This window comes from Xiphophorus maculatus, chromosome 2 (genome assembly GCF_002775205.1).
Source record: "Xiphophorus maculatus strain JP 163 A chromosome 2, X_maculatus-5.0-male, whole genome shotgun sequence".
In the NCBI taxonomy this organism is placed as follows: Eukaryota; Metazoa; Chordata; class Actinopteri; order Cyprinodontiformes; family Poeciliidae; genus Xiphophorus; species Xiphophorus maculatus.
The window spans coordinates 14939708-14960918 of record NC_036444.1 but is presented as its reverse complement, the minus strand read 5'-3'; the positions used below and the strand labels follow the sequence as shown (position 1 = coordinate 14960918).

The 21211-nt window shown below is 37.8% G+C and overlaps 1 protein-coding gene across 2 annotated transcripts in view; it reads left to right on the top strand.

Moving 5' to 3' along the window:
* The first annotated feature begins 15864 nt into the window (after nt 1-15864).
* The window catches only part of lrrc4c (leucine rich repeat containing 4C), a 63509-nt gene continuing 58162 nt past the window's right edge, over nt 15865-21211 (top strand). The window contains exons 1-2 of one of the 2 annotated variants that reach the window (XM_023326876.1): nt 15865-17209; nt 17302-17468. The gene's annotated coding sequence lies outside the window, so the exon portion shown is untranslated. Of the gene's footprint in view, nt 17469-21211 lie in introns of both variants that reach the window. The other variant, XM_023326875.1, reaches the window with a different exon arrangement.

Below are 21211 nucleotides of genomic sequence, written 5' to 3'. Positions count from 1 at the left end.
TGCAATCAAATGTAGATGTGGCAGGTGAAGCTGAACCACAGCACATGGTTAATACCAGTTAAAGCATTCTCATCTGCATCGCTTTCTGTTCATATTTCTTTTAACTATTTTTTTCGCACAAACCATGCAGGATGTATATTGAGTCAATACTGTCTGTGTAAGCATGTTTATAATAAAGGGAGTGTATTTTTAATAATACTAATACAGTACTGCATGGTTTGGACGTAGGTTTGTTGCAACCTATGAACTACACAAAATAAATTGCTGACTAAGTTTGTAAAGTTTGAACAAAGTCCTTTACACATTGAACATGACATCAATTTAAAAATCTAATTTATGCAAAGAGTACTCAAGTAGGACATTAAAATAGGTCTCTAAGATAGAAAACGCAGATCATACCAGTCTGTGAGAGCCTCTGAATGAGAAGAGTCTGTCTGCCAAATGTGTCTGCTGCAAATCACTCCTCTTGCAGCTCCCTCCTGCTACCAGTGAGCTGGTCTTCTGCCATCTTTCACTCAAACTGCAACACAAAGCATAGCAATCGGTACTTTGCTAACACAGACTCCCAGTTTGCCACATTTCCCCAAGCTAGATTCAGCCTCCAGTGTTAAACACACACATTATGTCACTGATCATTTTCCACGGCAGGGAGAGTTTGTAACCAACAGTCACATTCCGCTCCCCTCTCCAACATTGCATTGTCCATCACCCTTCAGCTCCCACTGGACCTCTCCTGCAATCACACCAGACATTTTAACTCACGTTCTTCCCTGTGACTCATGCTTTTCCATGCTCCTAATCCTTTGTCAACAAAGCACAAAACCTGTTGCCCTTAGCCAGGTGTACTCAAAGGTTGTGACTAAAAAGATTAAAACCCATACATGGGTTGAAAACCATTGTGCCGCATGTATAACATGAAGGTCATTGAGTCAAACAGTTAATATTAGCATCTGAGATGTAGGCCCTTCCAATATGCTTTTAATAGGTTTTAGTAGGCCTTTTTCAAAAGTATGTTTTTACTTTACAGTGTGAAATTCAGATAAACGTTCAATACAAATAATTGAAAGCTTCCAAAACAATCCATAAAAGTAAAAAAAAAAGGAAATAAGAATAACTCTGTATAGTTTCATAAGAATAACTATGTATAGTTTCTTTTTTTTTTTTTTTTAATGACACCAGCAACAGTGTTGGCAGCTGTACAAAAAACCCCCCCAAAAAACCCTGCTAGCCTGTGTTATAAACCGAGACATAAAGCCTAAACCAAAATCCCAGATGGTTATGTTTCGTGGTGGTTTGTTTTCTCTGAGTTTTTAGTTCTGGATGACGGATTTGAATTGACTGCAAATGCAGTGTCTCAATAGCAGAAACGTGAACAAAAGAGGGCTGTTTGAAGCCGCAGCAGCTGCAGCATAAATGGTGCAGTGAAGGAGCAATGGTTTGAAATGTGCTCCCCCGCCATATCACTGCAGAGATGTTAGAAAAGTTTGCTCTCCAACCCCCCTGCCTTTTTTGCTGTTTGTCAGATGTTTAGCTACTGGTTATTCATTTTCATATAATATGCAATATCACATAAAACTATGATCTTATTAGGGGTGGCATCAAAATGTGTTTCTCCTGACAGCTTTCCAAGCACAGTTGATGCTGTAATGTAAAAAAACAACAGATGACGTTATATATTAAAGTAAATTTACATATCAGAGTGTTTCTATAGTCTCTGCTCTCAGTAGAGGGATGGCGACACAGTTTCTGAAACAGCTGTGATCACCCAATTCTCTAGATTAGAGAATAAAACAGAACATATTTATCTCAGTTGTACAGATTACTCTACATAAATCAGTGGTTTATTTGTAAATAAAATAAGTGCTGGTACACCCCTTAAAGCTGTAGTAGGTATCGTTGATAAACAATATTTTTTATGCATATTTGTTAAAACTGTCACCACCAATGATGGTGGATAAATGACTTTTCAGTAATGATACGTTGTTTCTCCACCATTAGCACTTTGAGCAGCACATACACAAGCATTATTGAAATCACTAAGACACTCCTCCTGGCTGTGGTTGTTTCTGACCGGGAGCTGTGCTCTGTTGAGACAGTGAGTAGATCCCAGTTTCTTTAAGTAGGTTATTTTTCAGAAAAGCTGTAAAGTAGCAAAACCTATTCAACTGTGTGATATAATTACATAAGAGCAACTACAATCTATTTTCAACTTAAGATCATTTTTGAATTCCCATATTATTAAAGTTTATTGCTTCATTTAATTCAGCATTTAATTTGATTTAAATTGCAGGAAATTGTACATTTCAGAAAATTGTGCATGTACAGTATTTTACATGGGCATTATAGTGAACTTAAAAAATGTCAAGTGTTGTATACTTTTATTTATGGAATCATGCATCTCTTTTTCTCTTCAGATGCATTATTGAGATATTTAAATCATTCTCCTGGCATCCTGCAACACTACCAAGCCCTCCTCCTGTTGCCTTTGCCTCACGGGAGATCATTCATGCATCACAAATGGAGGCTGCACTAGTAGACCCAGGTCAGAATCTTTCAAAATTTTTGGTTTATGGATAATTTGTGTTATGGTGATTTTTTTCCCTAATAAAAAAATTGAAGTGTTGAGTGTGCACATTTTTTTACATGTTGAATGATGGGGTGACCTTGTGGGTGCCACATAAGTCCTCGGGGGGCAAAATTACTTTTCCTGGCTGATTCACTTTGCTTCCCTCCATGCCCGGTTTCTGAATTTTGTAAGTTTTGCTTATCAAATTTCTCACTAATGCCGCTGATTGTTTGTGTGCACATCGATTCTGTCTTTTCACAACAAAACTCGACGGAGTGCCGTAATCCCTTTGTGTGTGAGCAAAGCGCACCATTTACAGACCAAAAGCGAGCACATGCAATTTTTTTTCCCCATTTGCTTTTGCATGCAGAGCTGTAAGGGGGCATTTTGATGGGGTAACACAGACTGACGTAACACCTGTTACAACATGGGAAAAAGATGTGCAATAGTCAATGGAGTACCCTAAGCATTTCCCATCTCTTTGTTCTTTGTATTCTGAATGTAACATTCATATCAAGACTTCTCATGTAAGGGCTCACAGATCTGCAGTGAGTGGGAGGATAAAAAGGTGAGATGGCAAAAGAGAAACTACTGGAACGAGAAGGCAGCAGTTGCTAAGGATACCTTGTGTAATCTGCAGGTCACTAAAGGTTACCAAGAAGGCAGATAGTCAAACTTTACAAGCACTTTGTGCTACTACAAATAAATACGTAGCAGCATGTACGAAGCTACTACGTACATGCTACTACTTACGTAGACGCAAAACACCATATTATTCCTTTTTGCACAGTGATCCTATATATTCTAGCCACACAAAAAGACAGTAAAGAATGTTTTACAGTTTTTATGTAAATACATTTTTTTGTCTTAAAATTAAGCTATTTTCTTTTGTTTCCAAAGTATTTGCCCTCACTTTTCTCATTGAAGTGAATGTATGTGTTGTGCTGGTGTTTCTATTGTATTCATTTTTTGTTTAAATTTGTTTTATTAAGTTTGACAGTTTTAGTATCCACTATTAAGAACTACTAAAACACAAAGAGGTGTTGACATGTTATTCCCTCAGGCACCAAGGAGCACAAAGACTTTTTTTTTTTAAATCAAACTGACAGATTTCATTTCTTTGTCTCTTGCTATGCTTTTACTGTTTACTACCTTTCCTCAGTTTCAAACTTTTTTTTCTGGATCTTATCCAGTTGCCTGCTAATCTATGCACTGTATAGCTTTGTTAGAGAGGCAGTGCGAAATGGCAAAAAATGAGATGTGTCCAGCTCCCAACCTTTGCTAAATGTTTATCAGTTTGGGCCAGCAAATTCTTTCTACTCTGCCTCTTCCTAATTATGTAAGATCTGCAAGCTGTCATTTGGTGGAACTGATTTCTGCTAGAAGTTACATAAAAGCCTCGGGCCCCTTAGGATCATGTCTGTGAAGTGTTTGCCCACAATGTGGTGTAATTGCTGCCTTGCAAACTTTTTTGTTACCCTTGAAATAGTTGTTTGTTGTACAGGTTAAACACCTGTCACTATATCTTTTTGCAAAAAATTTTTACATGAAAGAAAATGAGGAAAAGGTTGAAATGTTGAAAGTGGCAGGAAAAGGTGGAGGAGACAAAGAGACAAAAACAATGCACCATGTCACTCAGCAATATATTTATACTTACCTATTGAAGACAGAGAAAGGAGCAGTGTGAATGAGATTAGATTTTAAATCAGAATGCAAAACAATTGTGCTTTTCAGACAAATACAGTGACAAGACATTGTAATAGCCACTTAAAGGGACTGCTGGTAACACTGATTGTTTGCTTAGCATTGTATGTGTAGGTTATACTGTACTAGTCAGAGAGTGAATATTGTGCTCTCTAAACTGACGTTGGAAACAGAAAAAGTGGGCATAATTTGACTTTGACTAGGGCAAACATTTTGGTATCAAGTACCACAGTGCACCGTAGGAATCAAGATGACTCCATGCCTCAATAGGGAAGGACTGTATTCAGTTTAGTTTATATAATGCTAACTCACAACGGACCCTAAATGGGCATGTATTATACTGTGTACGGTCAAATTTTTCAGAATTCCGGCAATTTTGTATGAAAATTATCTTTTATTGATATTATTTTCAGAGAACCTGATTTGAGTTTTAACTGTATACTAATGCAAAATGAGCAGGAGAAAACATGTTCAATGTTATATGAGTTTAGTTTTTATTGTAGTTTTTTAAAATGAATCAATGTAATTTTATTCTAATTTACTGAGATATTTCTGTGAATTATGCTCTGATAAGTACACTGTGCAAAATTCACATAGCATAATTCAATGTTCATATTAAAAATCTTTAAAAAGAGTGAAGGAAAATATATAGTAGTTTTTTCAGTAACAAATCATTTTTCATGAATATTAAATAGATTATCCTATTTGACAATAAATAGTTGATCTATGAATACAGACAAAATCGTTAAAGACTAATGATGACCATTTAGCGAGATCAGAAGTGGTAAAGTAATTTCTTTCCGTCCACCATTAAATACTTGTGCCACATCAGGCTCTCTATTCTATTACTCTTCCTGGTGATCTCTTTAAAGTAGCAGTGTCATTTAGGCCTGATGACAAACAAATCTTTGCAGCTCCATCTTTAACCGGTTATTGATTCTTGTTGTCTTTTGTCAAACCGACTTCAAAACGACCTTTCCCCGTGAGAGAAATTGTTAATGTAATTAGCACTGAAACTTGTGTTGTTTAGTTTTTTCAAACTTTCAAGGTGATACCTTGCTTATGGAAACAAAGCTTAGCCTACAGTCTTTATTATGCAATTTTCATGATAGCCCTTGGTAAATATTTTACATTTTGAGGCCAGAATACATAGTTTAGATTTGCAAGCAAGAGTTTCAAGATAAGACATTTAAATTCCCTCCAGGAAACTGTCACAGCTAAATAGAACGGCAAACCAAAAGTAGCTTTTAATATACAATTAAAAGTTTAAATATCTGCAAATAGCGCAGCGAGGAGTGGTTAGAAGGAGAAGATTGTGGAGGAGTAGGGAGAGGTTGTCATTATCTCCTCCAGCAGCCTCAGCCTACACCTATAGGCTATACTAGACTGGGACAGGCCTCATTGACTAAAACTAGGAGCTGGTTCCACAAGAGAGGGGTCTGACAACTAAACAAACTGTCTCCCTTTTTACCTTTAGAAATCCTAGCATCCGGCAGTAAATCTGCAGACTGGGAGGCAAGTGGTCTGTTAGGAACATCTGGACCAATCAAATCTCTGATGTATGATAGAGTTGATTATTAAGGTTTTATATGTTGCTTTATGGCCTCATATAAATTGTCTTTAAAGGCTAAATACAGAACAAATCTGCATAAACAGTTGGATCAGTGTAAATTGTTAGACTTTCTGCTCAAGTTGAAATGATTCTCTCAAATCCAGCTGGAGATCCAGCTAAGACCATCATCAGGGGGGGTGTGTGTTAATATGTGCAGCATTATAATCCTAGGTCCCCATGGTAGCCAAAATCAATTATGTGATGAGTAGCAGAAACTTTTGAGATCTTTAAATCATGGGACTGCTGTTATAGCAGAACGTTATGTTAGCAGACATAATAAGATATAGATACAGGAAGTTTGCCACATTTCAACCCAAGTTAAAATACTGCAAACTTTATGTATGTTGCATATTTATAAACCATTCAAAATGTACAAGTCATGTTTTTATTATTCAGGTGGAAATATATTGCTTTTTTGGGGGGTTTTGTTGTGTCTGTTTATTTGCCCTGTGGCAGGAAGCATGTAAATGAATGGCTCACATGATCCCTCATGTGCCTGAGCAGAAACACAGCAACCCAGAGGATTAGAGACAGAGAGGATCTGCAGTCACATCCAGATGCTGTAAATCTGTTCCTTGCCTCAAATGCGTAAAGGTACGGCATTGTCTGGAGTGCTGCTTGTTTTGGTTCAGCAGAGACATAGCCAATGAGATAAACAAGCTGAAACTGAGGTTCCACCAAGTCTAAATCTGCTATGATACAGGATTACAAGGTTTATGTCATGCTTAGAGCTTTATCCTCTGATTGTCAGTCAAGATTTTCCAAGTGGCAAAGTAAGCCTTTAATGGCTGTGCATTAATCAAAAATTCTAGCTGGAATATGGGGGCTGTGAAAGATCTGCAGAATACTAATGATCACTCGCAATACACTGAGGTGTGGTGGAGTTCCTCAGACTGATACTGTTGTTTTTGGAAGATAATGCAGTGTATGTTGTGTTTCATTCAAAATAGCCCACAGTAACATTAACCCAAGACAATTGTTGTATACCAGTGGTCCCCAACCTTTTTATTACCGCGGACCGGTCAAGACTTGGCAATTTTGCTGCGGCCCAGGGGGCCGAGGGGGCACAGGAGGAGGAACCGTCAGATAATGCTTCTGCATGTTAGTGTACCCGCTAAAGCCTTTTTTTTTTTGCCCCGATTTTCCCTTTACGACCATCTTACAGTGTGTGGTGTGTTACTTGGTGGTGTGTTGTATATTAGTGTCAATATGCCCGATTTAAAATCGGGCATATTGAACATTGTCTTGGCCCGATTATCGCAGCCTGTGGGGTTTTCCCTGACTGGGAGCAAGAACGCAGCCTGTTGAATGTGACAGGGTAGCCAATCAGAAAGCGTGGTGACGGAGCGGAATCTCAAACAGTTGACATGGCAACTGAGAGTCCGGTGGACATCGGAAGTGATATGTGGAAATGTTTATTACTATAACATATATCATGTTATGTTATAAAATAACATGATATATGTTATAAACATATATCATGTTATAAACATGATATATGTTTATAACATATGATATAAACATATATCATATGTTTATATATCATAAACATATGATATATGTTTATCATATGTGGCTATGTTTATGTTTATTTTGCTGCTTGTGGGCTCAATGTTGGCGGGCAAGACGTAACCGAGAGAATCCGGTTAAAGGATTTTCAAAATAAAAGATCATCCAGACTCAAATAATACATAAAACGGAAATATTTAATTGCTTCTTGCGCGGCCCGGTACCAATTGGTCCGGTCCGTGGCCCAGGGGTTGGGGACCACTGTTTTATACAGCATCAGAATTACAATAAGCTAAGATCTTAAGATATTTTTTTATTTACGCTGAAGGTTCGTAATGCCAGGCATAATTCTTTGGGTTACTCATCTGTTTCAAAGGAAACATCTGACCTTAATTGTGCTGAAAATTTGCTATGTACTACAGATGCATTAACACCATGTTCATGTGCTTTATGACTGAAAAATATCTAAATTCTTCTGAGGAAGACAACAAACAACTAATGGATTCAAGCTTAACTTCTACGTGGCTCAGACTCCAGCAGAATTGTACCTCATGTTCACATTTTTTTCATTATTCACAGTAAATACACTTGATAAATGTTTCCAATTGTTACATGGGAAATGGGGAGCCATTAAGCTGGTGCATGCTTCATTTTCTCACTATCTGGTTTGTCATCAAAAGACAGAATTTTCTTTTCTAGTCCTTCCTTTTTTGGTTAGAGTTCAGTCCCTATAACCTGAAACCATACATACTCAAATAGTAATCATATAAATTGGAACTAGTTTAGATGTTGTCTTGGAATTACATTTTAAAATTTATTTGCATAGTTACAGTTATCTTTCTAAAAGAGAATATGGGATTCTTTAATAGTGACTTAAAAATAAAAGATTATTGGAAGATGTGCTGCACACTCGAATAGAAGTGATGTCGAGACATGCGGTGGTTGTAAATTTCCATTACTTTCCTTTTTATCTGAAAATAGAAACAACATTCATAAATCCGACATGCGTCACACTATGGCTGCTATGTACTACTGAGCTTCTTCAACACAGAAACGTAGCTTAGCTTAGCTATCTCAGTCTCCACTGAGATAATCATATCTCCGTTATTCATACAGCAGCATACATTTATGAAACTTTACCACTTCATGTTACAAACATACAATGCCTTTTGGTAACTTTTTCTCTACTTCGGCTTACCTGAAAATACAAACAACATTCATAAATCCGACGTGCGTCACACTATGGCTGCTATGTACTGCTGAGCTTTTTCAACACAGAAACTTAGGACCCAAGGCTGCCCTAAGCGCCTGTTCAAAACTGAAGCCTTTCTAAACTCATTTCCCTCTCATCAGCCAGAATAGTTACCAACATATATGAATGTTCAGCTTAACATGGACAATGAAACACAGTGCTTTTTAATAACAAAACAAAATATTCAGAGGAAAGAGAATAGAATCATATTTTAATGGAAGGGGGTGGGGGGGGGGGTTCTTGATCTAAAGTCCCCAGCAACTGGTCCCCCACAGATGATAAATTAAGTTGAAGGTTCAAAATGTCCTAAGTTACTATATGCTATATCACTTGGTTAAATTGTGTTTAACCATATGTATCATGATCCATAGCACACATTTTGTTTTGCCTAATTTATTTGGTGCTGCTCTCTATCAAAATTTACAAAGCAGCATATTTCAGATGCTTTACATCATCTTTGCATCACTGACTTCTGACACTTAAACCACAAAAGGGTTTGCATACAAGGCTAAAAGAAATTTGAAATTTCTTAATGCTATACTCTGGGGCTTCTCATGTATAATGATTTTTGGTAATTCTATAATGTTTTTTTTTTATATTAAAAAACAAAAACAAAAAACAAGGAAAGCTTTGACGTACCAGCCTCTTGCCCAATGAGTGCTAAACACAGGCACTAGCCCTTACTGCAGGAGGATCCTGGAGTACTCAGTGAGAAGAACTGAACACAATGTTAAAAAAGCAAACTCCATGCAGTAAGGCTTTGGCTGAGATTGGAACCCAGTACCATCTTGCTGCTAGGCAACAGTGCTAAAAACCATAGCACCGTGCAGTCCATGTTGGACTGGGACCAATCTGTGGGCTTCTCTACCACTGGTCAACCCAATACCTCTTGGAATAATCCAGCTAACACCGATGGAAAAGGTTCCTGCATCTGTTTCATAGGGTGCATTTGTATTGTACATATAGAGTTGCAATTGTTGGACCAGCCTAAGATGGACAAAAGCTAAAGCCTTTGCCAAGCATGTTTTTAATCAGTAATGGTTATGGGGTTTATGATTATCTTATGTCACTAATCTGACTACACTACAGCTGTTAGATTAGCCAAATTTTTTAGCCATCTCTAAAACATCTGTCCTATGTGCCAGAGTGGAAGGTAGAAAGTCATCAATAAAAGAAAGTCAAATTGCAACTGTTAAGAACTCATACAAGGAACATGAGGAATATGTGGAAGTAGGTGCGTTGTGAAACTAACACAGTACGTCAGCCTGAAAACCAAATGAAGAAAAGTTTAAGGTATATTAATACTTTTATAAGGCGTTCTGTGCATATGTAAAGAGAAGAAAAATGGATATAAGGAGTAGCAATAAAATAAATCAAAAAGTAAAACAAATAAAACATTTACAGGCCTTTTGTGGCATTACCTTGCATCTTACCTCCCACTCACCTCATCACATTGTTTTAATGCCATTGAACCCTGTAGGATATCAGTTGTGAAGTCTCATACCCTCCAAAAACATCATGAATAATGAATGGTGGTTCTTAAAATAAAGAACACACATTATTAATGTATTCAGGGAGCCTCCTTTTGAAGTGGGACAGCTGTGGATGTCACAGCAGAACCTTCTTACACCATGTCTGAGCGGCAGGAAATGTGAAGGCCATTAAAGAAAGGGAAGAGTCAGAATTTGAGCAACAAAACCCTAGTTCAAATACACATCTATTAATGTCTTAGTAGTTTATAGTTTATGTAAGTTTTGTGTTGCAAACACAAAACTTTGTAAAATAAAATTGGGTTCTCCTGTGGGCTTCTCTACCACTGGTCAACCCAATACCTCTTGGAATAATCCAGCTAAGACCGATGGAAAAGGTTCCTGCATCTGTTTCATAGGGTGCATTTGTATTGTACATATAGAGTTGCAATTGTTGGACCAGCCTAAGATGGACAAAAGGTGAGTGGGAGGTAAGATGCAAGGTAATGGTAATGGTAAAGGTAAGAATCTTTACTCCCTATTCCTGAATAATCTGAGTTCATCTCCCTGTTTGGCTACTCTTCCTCATACCCTGAGCAGTGACATCTTTTTGAGTGACTAGGGTCCTACTATACTGCACACCAGAAATATCTTCACTCATTCATATAAATATGACAACCTGATGCTCAAGAAAAAGAAAAATTATGGGTGTGTTATGTAGTCACTGAATGGTCCCTTGTTGTGTTTTTCTTCTGCATTTTCAGAAAAAGAAACACTTTGAAAAACAAAATATATAAAAAAAATAACTGAACAACACAATGAACAAACATCCAGAATTATACCTTATAATTATACCATTTGTAATTCACATTAATGTCTAGCTGTTGTTCTTTTTCATGAGAATGCTTAAACATGTAATATATATTGGAGCACTGGTCTAAGTAAGGTCTTTTACTTGCCCTTGCTGCTCCAGGAATATCTTGCTCCCAGGAGTCTTATATGAGTCTTGGCCTTTCAGGGAACAAGGTCATAGTTTTAACAATGGCAGCCCAACACTTTTCAATCACTCTCCAAGGACAGAGTGATCTTTACTGAGGTGTTTCAATTGTGCCCAAGAGAAGTGCTTACATCTGTACAACAGAGAAAATGATGAAAAAACAGAAGTATTTAGACTCTCTTTTTTTGTTGTCCTTCACACTCAACAGTGTTTAGCAGTAGTATTCATATCCGTTAAACGTATAACTTTTCTCATGGTGCAGTCACAACCTTCACTTTATTTTATTTGAAATTTATGTGATAGACCAACACAAAACAGTACATAGTTGTGAAGTGGGAAAAAAACAGTATCAAAGAAAAATGTAAAAGTACATGTAGTGAGCATTTATAATCAGTTGACGCAGATGGACACTTGTTTATATGTTTTAGTCTGAGATTTCTACTGATAATTTTAAGTCTTATCAAGCCAGTATTTGTTTTTGACAAGCCACTTTTTTAGCTTTCGTTTTAATTTAAAATAGTAATATCCAGTAACTTTTTGTAAGTCAGACCTGGGCCCACACATTGATGTCAAAAGACAGGCTGACCTATATCCTTCTCTTCTTGCAGAGAGAAAAACTTCTGTAGAAAACATTCAGCCTCATAAAATGAAGACACTGTATCGCTTCCTTTTAATAAGGCAAATGTGCAGGCCCTCATTTTTATGTTTAAGATTTTTAGCGATAAATGGATCCCTTTTCTACGACAAAAGGAGTCCTTTTTTGTTAGAATGGTATAGATTTAGCTTACTCCTCTGAAAGTGAAAAAAAATAGCTATGTTTTAAGGTGAAGTCTGGCATCTTTCACAGCTTCTAACATGTTTTCTTTAAAGATGGTCCTTTGTTTAGCACCATTCATCTTCCCATCACATCAGACCGACTTTTCCTTTCCAAACAATTCACCCAGCATTTTGCTCCCTCAACAACACATGATTTGTTTGTTGCCACAGAAACTGTTTTCTTATTTGCCAGCAAGTTTATTTTATCTGACCCTATCTCTGAATTCTACATGTTTGTTGTGTTCCCTGTGTGGCTTGTTCCAAACTGCAAACAGGACTTCTCATTGATTCGGCAGTAGCTGTCTTCTTGCCACTGACCCATAAATTGTGGCTTTCTGGGATGCATGACTAATAGTTATCTTGTCAACAGATTCTCTGAAGCTTCTGGAGTTACAATGGGCCTTTTAGATGCCTCTTAGATGAAGGCTGTGTTTAGGTGGACATCCGTGTCTTGATATTTCAGCAATTAAACCCATTATGTTCATAATGCTGTTTGTTGAAGCAGCTTTTACTACCTTTGACAATGTGTGCAGGTGCCAAGTCCTGCTCTATACAGCTTGTCACCAGAAGAAAACAAAAAGTGCTCTAGAATTTCCTGGTAGATTATGATTGCACTGACTGTCAGAAAACACAGTGGATCAACACCAGCAGATGACGTGGCACCTCAAACCATCACTGAATGTGGAAACTTGTCACTGGACTTCAAGCAATGTGGATTCTGTGCCTCTCCACTCTTCTTCCAGGCTCTGGGACCTTGATTTCCAAATGAAATGCAGAATTTACTTTAATCTAACTTTAGACTGTTGAGCAACAATTCTTTTCTCCTTAGCTCAAATAAGATGCTTCTGACATTGTCTCTGGTTCAGGAGTGGCTTGACACGGGGAATGTGACATTTGTGCCTGATGTGTAGTTTTTGCCTTTGTGTGTTGGCTCTTCTGAAATGCATTTCAATGTATTTGCTTGTAAAGGATGTCAATGACTGTCTTCTGGACATCTGCAAAGTTAGCAGCCTTCCTGATAATTGTGTAGCATACAGACCCATAGACAGGGACCATTTAAAATGTCAGTAAACCTCTGTAGGTGTTTTGAGTTAATTAGCTGATTAGGATATGACACTATGACATTCTATTAATGACCTTTTTCACAGTATTCTAAGTCTTTGAGACATTGAATTTTGTGATTTTGTTTTACCTGCAACCTATAATCATCAAAATTACAAGAAACAATTATTGTAATATGTCACTCTATTTGTGATTGTTCAATATGACATTTAAGCTTCACTTTCTGAGATGATTGGCAATAAGTATTTTGCTATTCTATTTTTTATATATCTAAAACTCAAACTGGAAGTAATGGATGGGAGAATTTTTAAAGGTTTTTTTTTATTTCAAATGGAGATCATTTTGGTGATTCAACTTGACACAAAACAGGGAGAGTTTGGTCAGGTTTAATGTCACACAGGAAAAATGTTTGTGTCTTTTCTTTTTGCCTTGCATGAAAATATCTGGTTTCAAATATGGAGAGATTTGTGTCAGAAGGGGCAACCGACATAAAATCTAACCCAAATCAAATATTAAAATCAATAGAGACACATGACTTGCAGTGACAATCTTTGAAGGGAAGAGCAGAATGAGGAGAAGAAGATAGTTCCTTCAGCAAGTTCTGGGCCTGCCCTGAGGTCTTTTCCCAGTGTGAAATACTCAAACACATTCCAAAGGGGCATGCCCACAATTCACTGTGGTCAGAGGCCAGAACCACCTCAATGTACTCCTCTACCTGATTAGGAGCAGCAGCTCCACTTGGATCTTCTAAGGGAGGATAACTAACTTGCCTGATGAATTTCATAAAAACCTTTTATATAAGTGAGGATTTTGTCCTCCAGTTACACTGCAGGCCATAAGTCTATTCTTAAGTGGTAACGCTTTCAGAGTACTTCATTATATTTAGTAGGGTTGTCAAAGTTCATCACTTTTAACCTCCAAAGCAATGACTAAAAAAGCTTTTAAAAAATATTATTCTAAAATATACTGACCTGTGACAAGTATTTGCAGGTTTGACAGAAGTCTTCTCTCTTTGTCTCTCTGACTGAGCCCTGCCACCCTACAGAAGAAGCTCTTTTTAGCTGCTTGTGTCCAGGATCTTGTTCTTTCAGTCATGAGTCAAATCGCAAATGCATAGATGAGGGTCAAGATGCAGAGTTACCAGTTAATTGAAATCTTTACGTTTTGACACTGCTCTTTCTTCACCACAACAGACTGAAGCAGTGGCCACATTATTGTCGACAAGACCCTGTTCCATCTGTCAATGTCCTGCTCTGTCTGATCATCGGTAATGATCAAGACACTTGAACTTCTCTGTGAGGCAGAGATTAACCTCTCTGGTAATGACATTCTTGGTTGAGAATCATAACCTCGGACTAAGAGGATTTGACTCTCATCCCAGCCCCTTAAAACTTGGCTGTGAATTGCTGTAGTGCTTGCTGAAGATCATAACTTTAAGATGCCAAACAAGCTATGTTGTCTGCAAAAATTAAATAAAAACAACCCTGAGTTTCTCAAACCAGACACACTCTCTTCCATGACCATGCCTACATTCTGCCCATGAACATCTCAGATAAGATGAATGACACAGGGATTTTCTGGGAAAGAAAAACAAATACTTCTTTAGTAGTTTTCTGTAAAACTTGTAACCCCATGTGTCAGGTCAGTATAATATTTTGAATCAGGCATAATAAAATTTGTTAATGTATTTGTTCGAGAGCCACAAATTGATGGACTTTGGCAAAACTAATAAGTATAATGAAGTAGTCAAAGGTTTCTGGAATTAAGAACAGACATATGGCCTGTACACAGCTGCTGTATAATAATAATGCTAAATGATGGACAAATTCCTCCTCAATATATCACATTTGATATAAAATCTTTATATCAAATGTATTAGGCTAGAAAGATGAACAGGACAATAGAACAGAAGAGCCAAATGCTAATATTTCTCATTAAGTTGTGTTTGAAATTAAGGACAAATGTGAACCAAGAAAAAGTAAATAAAATAAAATAAATAAATATACCTCCTCAAATTGGAAAGCAGAAGGTTGGTGCTCTTTACTACAGTATGCCCAAAACTCAGACAGGCAGGTCGACAGTTATGAAGACAGATGAATGATGCAACACCTACAGCACTGAGGGATAGGAGATCAGATGTTGACAACCAGATGGACACATCCCAGTCATTCAAGTGTCTTCTCACATCTCGCTATCGTGTTTTATTTGAGCACGTTCACTGCAAATGCTCAACTCGGCCTATATGTGGAAAAATTCCTCCACGTTTGTAGCCTCTCTATATATGTTGCAGAATATTACTGAGTTTAGCATAATATTTGCAGTGCAGCAGGCGGCCCAAGATAAACGCTTCACAAGCAATAATCTTTCTGAAGACCTGAAGTCTCTGGTGTCACCCACCGTGCTAAAAATCTGCACCGTGTGGACCTATTTCATAATTCATAACACTCTGCCAGCATTTATAAATAGGGTCTAAAGTGCTGAAGCCTGAGAGAGATTATAACTCATATTAATCTGTTTTCTGGATTGTCACACTTCTCTCTGTATGTGTGCGCCTGCACTTTACATCTATTTCCGTGTTTGCATGCATGAAGATAATTCAAGCTCGGGTCTCCTTTTGTGCCTGACAGTGTTTATGAAATACAAATTCAAAAGTGTATGTAAACACAATCTATAGAACGGTCCTATGCGGCAGTCAACCCGAACAGGGCTATCGCATTATCACCCAGGAGAGAAGGAGTCGGTAGGTGGCAGTCATGTCCTATTTCCAAGATTCACATGGGAGGAAGCACTTTTTCTCCTGTCTCATTCTCTCCATCTGTCTGTGTCGTTTGCTCGACGACTTTTATTCCGACATGCTCACACGCACACAAAAAAAAACTACAGTTTTGTCCCCCTTTTTTTCTTCAAATTGACCGACTAATGAGAGATAAAGCAACAGGCAAATAAGAAAATATCAAAGGAGCACTAAGCGTGGCACTTAAAAGGCTTTTCAGATTTTTTTTTTTTTTTTTAGTTCAGGGCTGCATGTAGACTGTAAAAGAAGGAGGGCAATTTTCCCTGGCATCGCTGCCTCGGTCTTGCGGGTGAGCCACCTGCAGTCAGTGGCGGAGCATACCCGGTTGAAGTTGGAGGAACAGCCTGTCAGTGGGAGGTAACCTCACATGATGCCCCTTATCAATTCACTGTCTGTCGGCGTTTTATTTATATAGCTATATAAAAGGCTGAGCGCTCGGGGCACTTTGAAAGGGACCGATGGATGCAGCTCGCCTGTGCGTAATGGAGCCATCTAATTAAAGCCGACTAATACACTCCGCGGTCCAGAGAAGGGGAGGATAGCTGGACAATCGACGTCTTGTGGAAATGCACTCCAAAGAATAAATATATTCTGTCACATCAAAAGGAGGCTTCATGAGGAAAATTCACGGAGCGAAGGGAGGGTGCAGGAGACATGAATGCTTTCAGTGAACTGTGACTCCCCTCCAGACTAGGTGCGGAAAACGTGCAGGAATTGAGCTTTTTTTTTTTTTTTTTTTTTTTTTTCCCTCCCTCAGCTCTTTCAGACTTAAAAGCTGCTGCTAGAAGATCCAAGTGAAGACACCTCCCAGGATTTTCATTTGCTTCGTTTCTTCTTAAAGTGTATTATTTTACAAATGAAGAGCGACGCAACTTGAAGAGAGATATTGCCCTTTTAAATACCCAACTTCTTCACTTAATTTGTAGGATAACCACACACAGGCGTAATTCTGCGGGGCTGCTTTCATCGGCGAGGGGAAACAGGAAAAAAAAAGAGTCTACGTTGGCTAATGCGCTAAAATTTCAATCAGGCTTGATGACTGATAAATATTCTTATGGGGACTTGATAAAAAGTTATATTTGAAACGAAAGCGAGCGGGACGTAAAAGCAACCCCACCTCTGCCTCTCTAAGGAGAAAAAAGCTCTGTCTTAGCGTCTAAATGACGAGCTTTCCAGGATGTAGCTTTGATGTGCCTGGGCATTGACCAACTCGAGCTGATGGGTTTGGAAAGGTCAGTTTTTAAGCTCTGAGAAAAGACAAAAGAGCCATTAGGCTTGGATTAATTTAACTCTTTTTTTTTTTTCCTGAAAATTTGGGAGCGCATCGCCTTCTGGTCGGGGAGACTAGTTTCAACAATCGCACTTGTCGGGCGCCTTGGTGGTGATTTGCGTCTTGGAACAGGAGGAAATATCCATTTGATTTGCGGGGTATCATCACTGTGAGACTTTAGCAGCACGCCGTCCGGACTAATGTGTGGATTACGTACCACTTGTTTTTTTGTTTTTGCTTTTTTAATTAGGAACACAGTGTCTTTGACAAGAAGACGACAACACGGAATTTTGTAAACGCGCCGGAGAATTGCGGAATTTTTCTATGCAGTTCTTTTTACGGGAGGGTGAGAGAGTGAAAGACGGACCGTCAGCCGCGAGACAGCAAGACAGACCTTCCAGACCTCTTGGTGGAAAAGTAAGTTTTTTGTGGTTAAATACGCTCTAGGGTGTTCTATGGCTTCTTTACCATATCTTGCTTCTATGCACCGTCTTTAATGTTTCTAGAACTGCGGGGATATTGGACACGTTATTGGGGTTCTATACCCCTTCAGCTGCAATCTCAAAGTAAAAGATGTTTAATAACCTGCTCCTTCGACAAGATAGTAGAAAGATCCGCACGTTCGCACAGGTCTGCTTTGGCGTCACCGCGCGCCCTTGACTTGAGTGAGCGAATGCGCGACAAATATATATATATATATATATATATATATATATATATATATATATATATATATATATATATATATATATATATATATATATATATATATATATATATATATATATATATATATATATATATGTATGTATGTATATATTTTATTATCAACTGAAAATAGTTTTACATTTATGCCAATATGACGCCTGTTTGATCGGAGCAACAATAAATAGGACAGGTCAGGTTTTGCTTAACGCGAATGTGACACCTGTCCTCCCCTCTGCAGTTATCAATGCAGTCTATACCTGTTTTTTTGCGCTCAACCTATTCAGCAGCTGAAAATCTGACATCAGATGCATGTGTGCATCTGATCTTGGATAAATTTGACCTACATGGTTTAACATACAAGTGATAGTACAGAAAAGCTATTGATGAAACTGGAAATTCTTGCTCACTCCTGGATCGTTGAATAATCAGACCACAAGACCCCCTTCCACTTTTACTTGGTGTGACTTACACAACAGGCGCTTTTTCACTTCTCTGTGGTAGGCTGGGAGGGAGCTGTCCCTCTACGTGGTGCTGAAATTAAGAAAAAAAAACTTCATTCTGGTCCTTCCCAGTAATATATATGCGCTAGACGGCTTGCTAGAAGTCTGTTTTGAGCTCCGCCGCAATATGCCACAAAGCAACAGTTACCACTTTGTGAATGTGTGTTTAAAGTTTGATGAAAACCAAAGAGCGTGAGATATTCCAAATTACAAGACATGCTTTTATAATAAGTCTCGTCTTCTAATAAAGACTGATATCCAGTGAAGTTCTGCACCTCTGAGGCTTTTTTGTAAAACTTCACATGGACAGAAAAGTCACAAATATTGTGGGGGTTGTTCTCCAAAAGCAGTAAGAGAATTTCATCATTTTTATTTGGCATGTTGCTGTGGGTGTGCTTGAAATTTAGAACTAAAAAAAAGAAGAAAAAATATGTTTCTCCTTTTCTGACTTGACTAAGACATAGCCAAGTTAGAGTTGACTAACTTGACCATATAAATTGTAATTTTTAACCTAAACATGTGATTTTCATATCATTTGAACGTGGTGCAAGTGGTGTAACAGACTTTCAGAAAGGACCACTGTTACAAATTAAATAACTGTTGCAATGCAGCTTGCCCTTTCCACTTTAATACCGATGCATTAAAAAATATTATGAATATAAAAATACAGGACTGTCCACAATGAGTGCAGTGTCTGTGTTTTTACACTGATCCCCCTGAGGATAAAGTTTTCAATGAAGATGGGTGTCACTCTTCAGTCAAAGAATAGATTTCATACATAGCCTGTAAATGTGAGAAACATGGCATACATTTTTCACCTCACTGAAACAAAAAAAAAGAAACTTTCTATATTATGGAGTGACATTACTTTTAAGAAACAAATTTGAATGCAGATTTTATGTTTTTTGCCCTGTCGGAGGCTTTAGTATGATAAATATCCGTATGTATTCCCAGGATTGCAGTTGTTTATTGGCAACTGGTGCAAAGTGATCCATGGTAATAATCAGAACAACTATTCCACTTCCCCATTCAACACTACTCAAACCTTGTCCTCGCAATGGACATTTTTATTTATGTATTTTTTGGGAGATGGATGGTGCTTGTGGTTTCAGAATGCCATATGGTTTAAAAAGGGCATGGCAACCTAAATATTTCTAACCGACATAAAAAAAAAAAGCTTATTGCTTTTGAGTGAGTTTAAATTAGAGTCTGTTTATTTCACTGTGTCGAACCAAGAACAGCTGTATCCCCTGTGTGTCGCCATTAGTCCGTCTAAACAGTGGGGAATAGCCTTAGAGCAGGTGCAGCAAAGAGACCAAGTGGGACTTCCTGCTGCTCGCACAAAGCCAGTCTTCAACTAATAATGTAGTCACCAAAGACATCTGTTATATGCCCTATTTCTTTTGCCATTGTTGTCTGACTTATCTATTGAAAATCTTTCTGGGCAGCTATGTCAGAAAATAAATGAACTTGTCAGCTGGAAAAGGGCACAACTGCAATGAGGTGCCAGGGTCTTGTGAAGCGGCAAGCTGTATACCCATGTTTCATTCCCAAAATCCCTTTGTCATCTTTTTCCACCCTTTTTCAGTCCAGGATTCACTTCAGATCATGGCCAGGACTGTGTGCCATATAATAAACTGTTCATTTCTAAAATCGGATTAATCTCTGTAAAACCCAGCTTAGGACACCATTAGCATTCATTTCTTTCGCTGCCGGAGACTTGTATCAATAATGGAGCTACCCGTACATTTTTCATCTTCTCTGGGTATAGACTATCTCAGGGGGTTTCATTCATTGGGAAAAAGGGAACTGTTGAAGTGATCTCTTATCTTCGTCCTTGCCTTCTTTAATAGAGCTCTGTGATGCTGGAGGTCTAAAGTGGTAGGCCAGAGAGGACGTAGTCCTAATGAGGACAGCGAGATGAATTTTTATATAAAAATAAGGCTTACAAAAATGGTTAAATTCATGATTTTGTCCATAATTTGAGGTTGATTTAGATGTGCAATTATTTGAAACAATTCTTACAGGAATCTTTATATGTGCAATATCACAGTCACAAAAGAAGATGTGTAATGCATTGATACTTAGGATGTGATGCACTAAAACTATGCTTGGCAATATTTGCTTTAGGATACCTGGACTTTCGTTGTCTCTTCTGGCCATAACTTTTAGAGATCTTAATCATCAAGAGAGTAGTGGCGTATACCAATGAAAAGAAAAAGTGTGGTGAGAAAAATGTGGGTAAATCATAATATGTCTGATATTTTTAAAATATTCCATAATGTCATGACAGTCTTATATCCTCCTAATATTGAATAGCCCTAGGACCACTAAATGGAGTTTGTTCAGTAGTTATTTTTTTTTAATTTTACTGTTTAATACACATTTCTGCAATAACCCTCAGAGTACAAGTTTCTAGAACCATCTTTTTTTCTGAAATTACTGCAGAAATTGTTTTTCAGAGCATGTCTCCACCATTTTTGCACATCTAGAGGAAAACATTTGTCTCAAACGTAGTCTAATTAAATGGATAACATCTATGAACAGCAATTTACAAATCCTACCACAGATTCTCAGTTGAATTTAGGTCAGGAGTTTGACTTAACTGAGCTATTGTAACACATGATTATGCTTTGATCTAAGCCATTGTACCTCTTTGATCGTGGTTGTTCTGTGGAAAAGTAATCCGTCACCTAAGTTTCAAATATTTCACAGTCTGTAAAACGTTTTCTTACAGAATTGTGTTGTATTTAGCTCCTTCCATCAACTTTGTTAATGTTTTCTGTTCCTGCTGAAGACAAGCATTCTCAGAGGATGATATACCACCAGGATTGTGCTTGTATTGTATGCGGTTCTATTTATTATTATTATTTATTTTTCCATGTGTAGGCTTTTGCATGCATTCCACTATTTGAATTTTGGTTTCATCAAACTAGGGCTACATTTGTTCAA